The 12259-nt window shown below is 38.9% G+C and overlaps 1 pseudogene; it reads right to left on the reverse strand.

Moving 5' to 3' along the window:
• Nucleotides 1-2577: 2577 nt before the first annotated feature.
• LOC141704501 (L-ascorbate oxidase homolog) lies at nt 2578-10677 on the reverse strand (annotated as a pseudogene).
• Nucleotides 10678-12259: the final 1582 nt, after the last annotated feature.

Genomic DNA, 12259 nt, shown 5'->3' on the forward strand with positions numbered 1-12259 from the left:
CAACTTGAAGATTTTATATTTTGAAGCTCCACACTTTTCATGTGGAGCTAATTGGAGAGTAAGATAGGCCCAATTACAGCAAACTATATGAAATTTGGGATTTTTTTTGATTACCTAACATTTTTTTTAATAAAAATAATATAATATGTGATTATATTTACTTAAAATAGTGAATATATGTTAACCATTTTTTAAGAATTTAATAAATTTTGTCCTACACTTAAATTGTTCCCAAATGACAAGTGTCACTGTTGACTATAAATAGGAGTGGACTATGCATCTCACCAATAAATAATCTCAAACTGTCAAGTCACAAGTATCGAGGAACAAATTTTAATACCCAATTTGATACGTCTAGCCCAACTATTTATTTAATTGTCATACTCTTTAATAAATTTTTTTAACTGAACGAGAAAAATATCGCTAGAACAAGAGATTTTATATTGTATTGGTCATTTTTATTACAATTTTAGAAAAATGGCCCAAAATCTCACAATCCGGAAAATTGCCCTTTTTATCACTTGAAAACGTATTTTTCATTTACGTTTTTAAAACACATTTTTTATTTACGTTAATATTAATTTTAGAATATAAAATAAATTTAAAAAAAATTGAAATTTTGAAAACGCATCTAAAAGATGCGTTCATGGTGTAAACGCATTTTAATGCGTTTTCAGAATTAACAACCCATGTGAGTAATGTGTTATTTTCAAATTTCTACCGGCCCAGCTCAAGGCGCATTAATAGAAACAATAGTTGATAAACGCAGGTTTTAATTATGTTTATTTGTGATAATAAAGTTCATTTTTCTCCCTTGTGGTATTTTACCATTTGCTCCGTAATTGTGATATTAAGGATCATTTTTCATTTTACGTGCCCTCTAACTTTCCGAGAGTATCGAATGAAGTAACGATCAAGCAATTCCTTTCTTCATTGTTATTGTAATAAAAGCTATCTGAATCAAATGCAAGAGCACCGATACATTTATTTGCATGCAAGAAAAGGCACCACATTCTTTAGCTTGTCCTCTTTAAAAACCTCAACACTCTTTGATTGCAAAATTATAATTTCTAAAATGAGGGAGAGAATAAAAAAAAGATGGTTGATCACGAGACCCGAGACATGATTTCCGCAATCAATCGTCGACTGCACACCTGCACAAGCTGCACATACGAGGCGATACGAGCCACTATGATGGATAATGATGATGAGACAGACGATGATCATGGCGTTTCGAGTCATAACACTGGCTGTAGCAATGTTGGAGTCAACAATGCGAAGCGAGTTAGATGATCATGATGTTGATAGCAGACGATGAGGATGATCAGAGGATGAGCCTTTTCGGCTTTGGTCAATAGTAATTTTCCAGGCTATAAAACAACTCTTTAATGATTGATGGGAGTTATAATACTATAATGATCCTGGTGTGCATTTTGAAAATCTTCGATAAACGAGAAGCGAAAACGGAGCAGCAAGTGAAGCTAAAGAGGGGAAAGAAGAAAGAAGGTGGTGCTAAGAGTAAAAGCAGCAAATCTGCGAAAGTGAGCAGCATTCAGAAGGGAATCTGGTGATTAGAAGAAGCTGGTGCATTCAACAAAAAAACGCTTGATCTGCTGAGATTTCTGATTTTATGTACGTGCCTTGTCACGAGTGTCGTTTAATTACTGGAGTTTGATCATTTGTATTGTATCTGAGCGTGTAATTTCAATCAATCTGTCAAATAAAGTTCTTGCATCGAAGAGCATATACAAAATACATCTTCTGCTCGTATAATGGCATTTTAAGCAGACTAGCACCCTGATAAGGTTTGATTCAGGCTATGAAATTGCTCTTGTTTAGTTAATTGCTCAATCTCGAAATTTCACTTGATAGCAATGAGAAAACAAAGTCAGAAACTGCGAGGTCCTTTAAGTAAATCTGTTGATTCTAAAAAGCTTTTGTATAAGGTCAGCTGAATCTGTATCAGTAGGAAGGCCACTGGTTGGTTGAGGTGCAGAGTTTGTCTGCAAGACCCCAGGAAGCAAGGACCCGGGTGCGGGAGTGCGAGTTCGTAGTGCGGGGGATACGAGAATTCGACAAATATAAAATATGGGGATACGGGTGGCGGGGGACACATGAAAAATAAACAAGAAGCTCTGTCTGCGGTCAAGTGAATCTGTATCAGTAGGAAGGCCACTGGTGGTTGAGGTTGCAGAGTTTGTCTGCAAGACCCAGGAAGCAAGGACACGGGTGCCGAGTGCGAGTTCGTAGTGCCCGGGATACGAGAATTCGACAAATATAAAAATATGGGGATACAGGTGCGGGGGGGACAAATGAAAAATAAACAAAAAATTCATATATATATTTCATGTTAAACATAATTACACCTATTAACAAAAAACCTAAAATTGTATGAGAAATAAATCAAATGCATCATTTATTAATCTAAAACACCAAAATACAAGTAAAATATTTTAGTTTATGCAAAAATGAATTTGGTAATCAATAATTTTGTACTTAACCACAACATGGATACTTAGTTTTGTAAATTTAGTTGTGTTAAAATAGATTTTGACTATAAGTTTTGAAGATAAAATTTCAGATTAGTACGGTGGAAGAATCCGCATGTCGCGATACGGGAATACGTGTGTCCAGGTATCCCACACGGGGACTCGACCCCAGTGTCCCTGCTTGTAGATGCCAATCATCAGCACAAATCTGATAACCTGCTGGTATGACATCCTCAGGTACCTGATAGCAATGAGAAGACAGGAGCAAATGATTTAAGAGCAAAGATATATTATTGATTGCACTCATCCCATACAAATCATTACAAAAGATCATCTAAGATGCATAGATGAAAATAAATGAAGATAGAGCATGAGAGTGTAAATTAGGGGGTTATATGGTGCAGGCAAAGGCAAGCCCTTGACAATGCCACATAACTCGAAGTTAGTTGCATGTCTATTCGTCCTGAGGGAGTGTTCTGGGGACAGAACGCTAACATACATCTGCGTCCGAGGTAGAATCTCTCCCACATATCTGCCTTAGACTCCACATACCAGCATTGTCCAATGTTGTCATGACTGCAGCCCATGAGTTAGGGTATACATGGATGTGTGTCGACTCACACCGTCCTACTAATTGTTAGTTCTTCCTCTTTCTCCGGGCTCCATTTACCAGCTTCCATTCCAACAGCAAGAATGAGTAACCATCCAAGTGCCATGTCTGGATTGTATGCTCTGGATTCTCAAAGATGATTTCGCACAAAGTTACGGAATGTGGCATTGACAACATTTGGCGCTAGATCACCTTGTTCTGGTGTGCTGGTGGCTCATCGCCAATAGTTAGTACTTGAACCATCCAGTGAGCCTTTCCAAAGTACTCAGCCAGCTTCAAGGGAGTAGTGGGCTCAACCATGAGAGACACCGTTGATGCCAAAGCGAGCTTTCCATCAACAATGGTTCTAGTAATTAGCTAGCCTAATAGTGCGAGTGATGTTGATTTGGCCATAGTGGTAAGATCCTTGTGGATTAGGGCGAGCAGCGCTGGCTGTCAAGTTTCCATCTGAAGGGGCGGAATTGGTTGAGTGACCACGCAACTCCAGCAGTATTCTCTGGGGGCGGTGGTGGAAGCTCTGTCGATGGAGCTCCATTGCTGTTGGCATAACGGACAACAGCAACAGTGCTAAGAGGCTGTTTTGTGAACCTGGCAGAAGCAACCAAGTAGTAATCCTTAGGCTCCTTATCAGCAGTCACCAAAACAGACATGCACTGGCCTACATGAACGTCGAGGGACTCAAAAAGGTCTTGGACCGTGTGGGAGCCTTCCAACTCAACCAACTTCATCGGATGACCTTGAAACCTGAAATTGAGAGAAGTCCTCAAACCAACATTGCAAAGTCTGAACCTATACGTTTTCCCTGGCTCCATGGTAAACATTGGCTCCCTTACAGCCTCCCCAACCTTCCGCTCTTTCCATTAATGTGAACACCATCAGGCCTGCCAATCGAATAGGCTAAACTGTCCAGAAGTCGCTTAGGGCTTATGTCCTTATTAAAACCAATCCCCGGCCAAGACATTGAACTCGTCAGCAGGGTTAATATCAAACGGAACAGGAATTAAAGCACGACTATGGACATTAAGCGCGCCAATCCCTCCAGCAGCTTTCAGCATCCCTGTTGTAGGAAAATAAACATAGCTTCCAATCTGATCCTTAACCTGGAAATGATACGTAAAATTCATCCAGCGTTGAATAGGACACATAGTACCCGGAGTACCATCCTGCCACGAATTCTTCCTGTGCTGCCACCAGCCCAAGTAAACAACAAGGCTCATCCAAGTGTATTGAACACATTAACAACAATGTTGTTATTAGAAGTACAATTTATCGTCGGGCCAGGAAACAAGCCATTGATCAGAATCCCTGTACAGGCACAACCAAGCCGGAGAAATTGTGCCATAACTAACATGCCAGGTCCAATAAACATAAGGATCCTCAGCAAACACCGCGACAGAAAACCGACAACAACAATGTTGCCACTGCACTAATGCAGGTCTTGCCATGCCTAGCTAGCTAACAGCAACACAATAAAAATGAGATCGCGCAGCTAAAGATATATTCCCCCCAAATGTATCTTGCTCTCTTAGTTATCAATCTTTTTTTTACCTTTATTGCAACTATTCTATATGCTCTTTAATACATTTCAAGAAGAAGATGCCTGAGGCTCTTCTTCAGGGAAAGAGCTCAAATTTTCTTGTTGTAATTAACAGCTTTATATAGCAGCTGGTGTGCCTGTAAAATCATTGAAATTTAATGATTTTCCCACATTTTTAGACCACCTTTTAGGCTTTCCATTGCCTTGTTCTGTTGTACACCTTACATATTACAACTTCAACATTCTATAAATGAAACACCATGTGTTTGGAATTTTTAAATTACATGCATGTTATCGAGCTTATACGAGGAAAAAAGATTTTTCCCCGAAAGTTGAACCGATTATTCGAGAAATTATGAGTTTCCTCAAAAGTAACCGAAATGAAACCGGTTTAAATTGAGTAATGCTAGGTACCCCCAAATTTTTACTCCAAAAATTTTCTAAATGCTGATGTGTCACGTGGAATATTGGTAGGTTTAATAATAATGATATGGACTCCGCGTTTATATATATGCGCCCACAATTAGACGTTGCCAGGTGTCATGCCAAGTAATTTGGTAAAATTTGGGGGACATATTTGGAGATTATTAGTTTTTCGAGATTATACTCTATCTGTTCATTTTAAATTGTCGCGTTGATTCCTTTGGCGCCACCTTTTATTTGATTGATTTGTTAAAAAAAAATAATGTATGCAATTAAAACATCTTGTTGACGGAGGAATCTGGTAACAACAAAGATTGAGGTTTCTCGCCGGAACTAAGATCTGTGACGATTGGTTCTTTGCCGGAAACTTAAAGCGGTGTGTCGTATGATTGTGGTTTGTTTTAGGCTGAGATTGATCAGAGTAAGTGGTGGCTCTCTTATCAACTCTCAACTTCTTACCCTCTCAATGTGCCTACGTACCCTTTATATAGGGATCAAGCCTGACGTAGTTCTCGTAGAACAGGAAGTCTAATGAATTAGACTTCTTACTCCTAAGCCCAGTAGAAGCCCATCCGATATCCATCCTCCGCTAAGCTATTAGGAATGTCCAACTATGAGGCCCAACCGCGAAGCCCAAGGCTCGTCCATAATCGCAGGACTTCACGGATAGTGCATATCTCCCTGCGCAAGTGATAACACTCCGCTACAGCTATCTCCCTTGATTATGAACGCAGATATAGCCACGGTTCACACCCAGTGCCATACGCGTCCCCGTCCCCCGAATGAGGATAACCCACCAGATAACAGGACGGTGATCCCAGCTCTTGGGTGCAAAGTTGCAGGATGACTCCAAAGTTCTCCAAACGAGGACAACCCCGTTGAATACAAGAACAGAGCTCCCAAAGCACACAGCAAAGTAAACCCCACATCCCCAACGAGGACACCCGGTGAATACAGGAGGAGGCCTTCAATCATCAGGCATACCCTGGAGGCCTTCAGCTTTCACGGACATCCCCCTCCTTGACCGTCTCAAGGAGGGAATTCTTCCAAGAGTACCTACAACAAATACATTAGTAAAAATAACCTCCATTGCTCCTCTCCATACAAGTTTTGCCCTGAATTCAACATCAAAAGTATATAGATCAAACACAGGAACGCGTCCTAACCAAGTGGGCGCGTCCTAACCTCCACAAATCCAACACCTGCTTAATCGTTTCTTATAACATGTAAAGTCACAGGACACGTCCTAGAATATAGGGCGCGTCCTTAACCTTATTAGACTTGCACCGTCTCCTCTAAACCATCACGCACAATATTTCCACTTCAACGACACATCCTTGCTATGGTAGGCGCGTCCTATAAGCATCCATCACCATAAGATTTCACCTGCCAAGCACTTTCATAATTATTGACGCGTTCATAACGCCTGGGCGCGTCCTTCCTTGAACATGCACTCTTCTCGCCTCGTAACATATCCCTTCCCAAGTAGGCACGTCCTCAATACTTGGACGCCGTCCTCACTTTCACAACGCAATACTGAGTTTGACTGTAATTAGCCCGCATTGACCCGAGTCAATCCAATGCCAAATTTTGGGTATAACAACTACCCCCCAAATTCCATTTGCAGTTAAAAACAAATTGGAATTTCTTTCCAAGCAAAATTTGGCTCAGAATATGTGGACGCGTCATGACAGGAAGACCGCGTCTTACTTTCACCTTCTGCATGTGGTGTACAGCTGCCGTCCTTAGGGTCGTCCTTCTTCTATAAATACCCTAGTTGCACCATACCACCGCCACCATCTCTTTTTCTCTCTCATACAACCGCCATTGCCGCCTTTTCAAGCAGGAGTTTCGAGGTCCAAATTCCGGTGATCTATCCATCCATTTCCCTGTTTCTTTAGCTCAATCCAACCGCCAACTCACAGGTATACAAATCTTTCTTTACTTTCTTATTTAACTAAGTAAATCGAGTTTAATGAGCAAAAACCCGTTCATATGCTTCGAGTTTCCATGCACCATTCTTAGCTCTCCTTGTATGTATATGTGTATATATCTGTAACTATAACATGTTTTGCTTCCCATGATCTCCTAACTACATGTTTCTAGGATTCCATCATATTTTCCCCAAATTGTTAACAGTCGATTAACATTCCACCATTATAATCATGTTGGACGCGTCTTCCCGATAGGGCGCGTCCTGTATCTCCTAATTTAAGACATATTTAAGCTGTCCCAAACAAAGGTAATATAGGGCCAAAGGTTTATTAGGACGCGTCATTGTAGCACACCCCCTGCGGTAGATTTTTAGGACGCGCCCTTCCAGTATCCTTTTTTCCATTTTCCTCCCTTTTTTTTATTATTATTTTTTTTTACAAAAATGGACGCGTCCTCAAATTTTTATTCATTCTTTTGCAGCTGGAGGACGCGTCCTCCTTCTCACCATTTCATCCATTCAAAGCCCTCAACAAACGCCTCGGAATCTACTCCCCACATCTGATAGCTTTTAAACCCGACTTTCCCAACATCCACAGGACAAACTCCTTCCTTAGAGCAGAAAGACGCGTCTTTCGTTCCCTTAAATAAAAAAACTCTATAATGTCTGATTCCAGCTCCGACTCCATGGACCATGTTCCCATAATTTCAAGAATGGAAAAGAAGGGAGTCAAAAGGCAAAGAACTCCAACTCTCCATACAAGGGCCGCCATCGAAGATTGGACGGACGACGAAATTATCCCTTCTACAAGCCAAAAACCTCAAGGAATGGCCATTTCTGATATGGACGCGTCAAACACGCAGGACGCGTCATCTTCCCAGGGCGCGGCTCCTTCTGGGGACGCGTCCCCACACAGTGTAAGTGAATTTGTAACACCCCCAGATCCGGGGTCGGGGATCCGGGTCGTCACGGGTTCCATTTCCCTTAATAACACCCAATCTTAATAATTACTCAACTACTCTGTACTGTGATCCCACAATAACACACACCACACGTTATAGTCTCAGAGATGAACATCCAAAAATAACCACAAGTCATTTTATTCCACAATTATCTGCCAATACACCTTAAAAGGTTTTTTGAATAAATTTACATTTTCTTTGCCATTATTACAATTCATATTATACATAAGTCTGGTACATCAAAAGTTGAAAGCCTAGCCTATTGGTAGTTCCTACCTCAGCTACAGCAGCATCAACGCTTCCAGAAGACTGCCGAACGTTTTCTAACCGCTTGCGAATCGGGAGCTTGGTCTGGTTCATCTTGTCTATCTGATGTTGTGTGATGAAAGAAGAAAGCAAGGGTGAGCAGCAAGCTCACCAAAATAATATGTATAATGATTAACAATATATGAGCCTTCTCATAGTACTCAGGAAAGTCTTGGTCAAAAGAAATGAACCAAGTTTTATATCTTTAATGCGATGAAGTCGCAAATATTCAGTATATATATAAATATATACTTTTCAAAATATTGGAAGTCCTCTTCCATGCATAATACACACAAAGTTCCAGTTTATAACTGTATATATAAAAAAAAATCGTTGCAAGGTGATCTCATATATCTAACCTTGTCTCAACATTTTTCTGAAAATCTTTGTCATTCATAAGACAATCATTAACTAGATATAAGTTTAAAAGATGAAGTTACAAGATACCTCAATATACTTATATCTTTCCCAAATACTACTTGAACTACCACCGTTCAAGTTATAATCAGTTTCAAAAGTTCTTCACATAGATGAGACTACAAGACAAGATTTGAATAGATTCAATCTTTGAATATCATTATAAATAATGAAGTTACGAGATACTTCATTAAGTCCCGACATATATATACACCTATATATATTACATTTCATACACTCCTTGAAAACCTCTGTTATGAAAATTATAAACAGAGTTGCAATATCCAATGAATTTGGAAAGGAGAAAACCTTGGCATAAACCTGATATCTTGCTGATCAGGCAAAGATACCAATAAGTAACCTTTTCTACTAGTAGATGGACGAATTCCCCACTGGTCATCACCCTGGTCACAATAGGACCTTATGCTGGACTGCCACTCAGCCACTTATGCATTTGATGGACTCCCACTGAGCCACTTACACTATCATGGACGCCCACTGAGCCCATGTTGCTTATGCCGACTCAATAGATGGACTTACTTCCCGAACGTTGGGTAAGTAATCAATTCATTTACCAAAACTGCAACCTTGTTGCGAATATAAAATACACCATAGAGCCGGATCCCTTAGATTTTTGAGCGAGTATTCAAGTCCCCTTAAAATGGAAGATCTTGAATTTGAAAACAAGTTTTGGGATCCGCTCTACCCTTTTTAAGTTCATTTTGAAGACTCGAAAACATTTTTAAGAATGTTTGGAGTAATGCTGATTTATAAAATAAATCAGTCCCAATATGAAAGGAATATCTGAATATTATTATTTAAATAATATTCCCATGAAGAATAATTGAGGTAGAAGTTGGAAAACTTATACTTGAAATGAATAGCAAATAATCAAAGATATACTTATACGAAAGTAATATCTTTATTTGAATAATCAAAAATAAGTTTGATTATCGACACCTTATTCTTTAATACAATAAAGAATATTATTAAGTAATAAGCGGAGTCATAATACCTCGAATGAATACTATAAATAATATCATAAAATAAAGGAGTCATACATCCTCAAATGAATATCCAAGTAATATTCAATAATAATATAAACTGAGTCATAAGCCCTCGAATGAATATTCAAATAATATTCAAATAATAAAATAAACTGAGTCATAAGCCCTCGAATGAATATTCAAATAATATTCAATTAAGTAAAATAAAGGTATCGAATAAACCTTATTCGATCAATAGTTTTAAAAACTATATCCATATATATATAAATATATATATATAATATACTCGGGAACATCGACTCCCGGTTTAGAAATATGTTCACCTTTTATCCCCTATACTAAGGGTATACGCAACTACTTGCTTATTTCTAGCATAGGTATTATGCAACTATAAGCATTGAAATCAATAGATAGATAACCAATTACGAAACAGACATGCATATATACCATATCAGCATGCTCCAATATATCGCAAAATTTGCTAATAACAATCATGCACTATCACAAGATAATGCATATACATATATTTACATCACAACAACAGTATATCGGGTAGAAAACTTGCCTGAGCGACTGGGGGTTACGAATGGCTCGGGACGAGTCTGGTAACCTATAAGCAACAAGTAAGTTGGAATTAAACCAAAGTCACTTGTAAATCTATACTCTAACCAACTCAGACTCTAACGCTCGTTTTGCGCTTAACGATTTACTTAAGTCGCTCGAGTACCCTCGGCTCCACCATTTTTAATAATTTACCCATTACGAGTTTTAAGGCGATTCTTTCGCGAGTGTCTTATCAACTGCCTAACACACTCTACATAAATGTTTCATGCTCCAATTAGTCATTTAAGGGCCTTAACCAAGGTTTCAAAGTAAGGCGAGGGGTAAAGGTTCGTTCGCGAAACACCGTTACTTAAAACGGTCGTTTCTCCTAAACCGTACATCGGATTCAAGCAAACCACATATCAAAACGAAGCTTGAAACATAACCTATCTAAGCATGGAAGTGGTTAGTTTATAGAAGTGGGTGTTCGGGTCCAACAGTTAATCACAAAACAGTTTATAGAAAATCGGGCATTACGACGGCTATAACCTAACGATTTCCAAAGTTTAAACTACACCAAATCATCACCAATTCAACAACAATCCAACATCCATCAACATCAAACTAAACCCATTCATCTAAGCACTATTATCATCCAAACAAACCAAACTTAAAACTAAGGGTTCAAGAGTTTATACCTTCCTTGGAGAGTGGGTAGTCACTAACAAGCCTCTAGGAACCTTGATCTATGCTTAATCAACCTTAAGCTTTCATGAAAATCAAGAAAATCAAAGTAAGTTACTATTCACTACTATTCATCATCATCTTTGATGAGTGGATTAGCTATGCAAACCATGGAATCTTGATCTTAAACTCATGGTATAACTAAGTTATGAAATATAGGATCCAAGGAAACAAACCTTGTAATTTTCCATGGCCTAGAACTTGAGTTTTGAAAATCTATTTCTTCATTTCTTGAAAAGGCCGAATGGAAGAAGAAAGAAATGGGGGAGAGCTTTTGCTTGCTTGTCTTGCCTTGATATTTGTGCAAAGAATGCATGGTTGTGGTTAATTATTGGCTAAATATCTTGTTTTCACTTGCTTATGTCATTGCTTGCATCACTACTTTGCCACATGTCTCATTCTTGCCACATGTCTCATTCTTGTGGTGTGATGATGTCACCTTGCTTCTAACCACATGTTTTAGCTTATATTAGAAGCTTCCTTCTCATGTTACTTGCATGTGCTTGCCCCTTGGACGTTTATTTGTTTTACGGTTCGCTTAACTCTCTTTCTCGTTGATCGTTTGAGGGATCATACCCGGGATCTTATTACTTGGGTTCCCTTAACCTTTCTCAATACATTATATTCCTTTTTATAATCCTCTCTTATAATCCTTGAATTTAAATCCCTTTAATCATGTTACCTTATACTCAATTCTTTCGGTATCTGGTGGATTTTCGAGAAAAATCAAAGTGTTCGGAATTGGATTCTGACGATCTTTACATACACTTATTTACTTTATGGAATACTAATACGATCTTAGAATATCCATAACAGAACCCCTACATAGTGTGGCATGAAAAGTTTTCTCATTCAGCAAAAACACTATTCATAAGGGTTTCAAAAATTTCCAAAAATTGGGGTTATTACAGTCTCCCCTCCTTAAAAGGATTCCGTCCCGGAATCAGATAGAAAATGAATAGGGATACTCTCTTAGCATTGCACTTTCTAACTCTCGAGTAAATTTTCCCACATTGTGGTCCTACCACCAAACTCTGCCTAGTTTGATAATCCTTCTCCTAAGCACTTGTTCCTTTTCACTCTATAACCCTTCCTGGTTGCTCCATATAGGTTACGTCTGGTTGCATGTCTATGCACTCATATGCCCCTATTTGTCTGGCATCCGAATTACACTTCCTTAACATTGATATGTGGAACACGCTATGAACTTACTACATGTTCGGGGGTAGGGCTAGCTCATATGCTAACTTCCCAAAACGTCTTAATATATCCAAGGGTCCAACAATTT

This window comes from Apium graveolens, unplaced genomic scaffold, assembly GCF_009905375.1.
Source record: "Apium graveolens cultivar Ventura unplaced genomic scaffold, ASM990537v1 ctg7920, whole genome shotgun sequence".
Lineage (NCBI taxonomy): Eukaryota > Viridiplantae > Streptophyta > Magnoliopsida > Apiales > Apiaceae > Apium > Apium graveolens.